Here is a 2,786-nt window from a genome sequence, read left to right on the forward strand (position 1 = left end):
TTTTCTGAAATTTACACATGTAATAGTGGAAGAACAAATTGCATTCCTGGATGTTTTTCTATCAAAAGATAGAATTAGTAATAGATTTGTTTCCAGGACTTTTAGAAAAGAAACATACATGAACACTTTACTGCACTTTTCTAGTGCACACCCATTTAAGCAAAAGTGGGCTGTAGTGAAGGGTCAATTCGTCAGGGCAGCAAGAATGGTGTCCACTATGGAATTTTTCTTGGATGAATGTGACCTTCTGAAAGGTATGTTTCTTAAGCATGGCTTTCATTGCTCCCTAATAGATTAAATTATACTAGATGTCCTGAATAAAAGATAAATGGGACATTTTTTACCCATTGTAAGAGAGGTACTAGTTTATCCAAATTATGTAAATCCTACTGGCCTGGAGGGAATTTTGCCAACTGATCCCATGGATTTGGTCCCTGTGGGCAGTTTTGGTAATAATGAAAAAAGTGCTGATGTGGAGAATAAGAATTCTTTCATCACCACATTTTGAGTTAATAGTAACAAATAACTAACATACTGATAAACAAAAACTGGCAAATCTTAAAATGTGATAAAGAATTAAGGGATATTATTACTGAAAACCTATTATTGTTTACAAGAAAGGGATGAATCTGAAAAATGTGATGATAAACAGGTAGTTTCACAGACTAATGGTTCTATGAAAAAGTGTGGATTTTGCTCATATTGCTCATCAGTAATAGAGGCTTCAGAGGTAACCATTAATGGGTATAAAGTGAAACTGCGAGAGAAATATTCTTGTTTGTCAGAGACAGTGGTGTATTGTGCCTTATGCTGTTTCTGTGCATGTTTTTCTATAGGTAAAACTGACAGAAAGCTTTAGTCACACACACACACACATATATATATATATATATATATATATATATATATATATATATATATATAAACATTTGAGAGATATTAAACTGAAAAAGAGACAAATGCCTTGTCAAAACACTGTTCCGAAAATGAAGGACATTGTTTCAAATTTGTAGTACTGGAAACTTTATAGTGAAATGAAAGGAGTGGAATGTGGTCTTTATTATGAGAAAGATGTGAACTGATCTGGCAGCTATGCTTGAATGCTACATGCTGGACAGAGTTGAATGGACAGGTTTCAGTTAGTAGTATTTTAAAACTTAATGCATTGGAGAAATGACTTACTTGACTATTTGAACATATATTAAACTTGTTTTTAAGGATAAACATGTACATATATGAGTATGTATGGATTCACTAGACAATCTTGACATACTGAAATGACGAATTTCAGTACATCGAGACTGAATAGTGTAAGTAGTTGTGGCCGAGTGGTTAAGGCGATGGACTAGAAATCCATTGGGGTCTCCCTGCACAGGTTTGAATCCTGCCGACTATGATTAGTTTTGGGCTGGAAGGTTGGCCTAATGGTTAAGGTGCTTGCCTTACAAACACAAGGTGCAGGGTTTGAGTCTCACAAGGGATAATTGGCTAGGCTTAAAATGGCTTGCAAGGCAGTTAGCCTAGTACTAATCTATGAATCTATGAAAGTGCAGTTACGTGAAACTGCACTATGTTGAATGTGGAAATGTCGAAACCACTATCGTGGTGTCATGTTCGTGACGTGGTGTGGTTTGCGGATTTATCTGGGGTTTCAGGTAAGTGGTGTTTGTGTAAGGGTATTGGGTAGGGATTTTAGTGTGTGTGTGTGTGTGTGTGTGTGTGTGTGTGTGTGTTTGTGTAGCGGTGTTTTTTGTGTGTTTAGTGCGATCTCAGAGTTAGAATATATAATTATGGTAGGCGTGTTTGTGTGTTATGTTGTGTTTGTGTGTGTTGTTATGTTCGCTTTAATGTAGTCAGGTAGGTGTATTTGTGTGTGTGAATGGTCGCGATTGTGCTATTCGCGGTTTTCAGGTATCTGGGTTTTCCACTATTCAGTCTCGAAATATTGAAATTCGACATTTCAGTATTTCAAGATTGTCTAGTGAATCCGTATGCATATATTTTATTGTATGTAAAGTTGCTGTAAAAAATAATTTTTATGGCAATTTTAATCATGAATGGAAAGGGGTCGTGTGCCATAGTATGCTTTCTTTTGTAATGACTGACATTTTAAAGGGGTGTATATAAAGCTGAAGCTTTGATGCTGATACTTTTATCTGATGAAGTTTCTTTTTGTATGAAACGAAAGAGCTTATCATTTCTTTATTAATAAATAATTATTTGTACTTGCCAAGGTTGCTGTGGATTTGTTCAGATGTAACATCTGTGTGGAAATACTAAGCTCTGTTTTTGCAGTCCGTTTCTAACAGAAGTGACTGAATTCAACTATTTTCTCTTCCTGAGGAGGAAGTTGGACTCTTCTATTCTGGGTTTTTGTATTTTGTTTGTTTTGCTTTTTTCATTAAACAATGTATAATAGTGACTCGTTTCATCTTTTGCTTTTACAGTTGGATAGAATTTTTACAAATTTACTTTTGGGTAAAAATACTATTGGATTGATCCACTGGGGAGGCACATCCATTCACAAAACTTTTAATGTTACATGGCTAGGCTCTATGCAGTTACCCAGACCACAAGCCTTGAAAGAAACTATGAAACTATATCTTCAATGATTCCTGTTCATAGATTAGATTTGGGACACCCCTGCACTGGCCCAGCAATTAAGGAGCCTCAATCCTCACCACTAGCACCAGTGAGGGACATCCACATTGGGAGGATGCCAAGTACATACACAGTAAAGTACAATTTCCCTTAAGAGCACACAGAGATCACAGTCAGTCTGGGAC

The 2,786-nt window shown here is 36.1% G+C and overlaps 1 non-coding gene across 1 annotated transcript; it reads left to right on the plus strand.

The window, feature by feature from the left end:
• Positions 1-1,314: 1,314 nt before the first annotated feature.
• TRNAS-AGA lies at positions 1,315-1,396 on the plus strand. Its single transcript has one exon. It is a non-coding gene; the product is annotated as a tRNA-Ser (tRNA).
• Positions 1,397-2,786: the final 1,390 nt, after the last annotated feature.

This window comes from Protopterus annectens, chromosome 4.part0 (assembly GCF_019279795.1).
Source record: "Protopterus annectens isolate FY-2018-M chromosome 4.part0, PAN1.0, whole genome shotgun sequence".
NCBI lineage: Eukaryota > Metazoa > Chordata > Ceratodontiformes > Protopteridae > Protopterus > Protopterus annectens.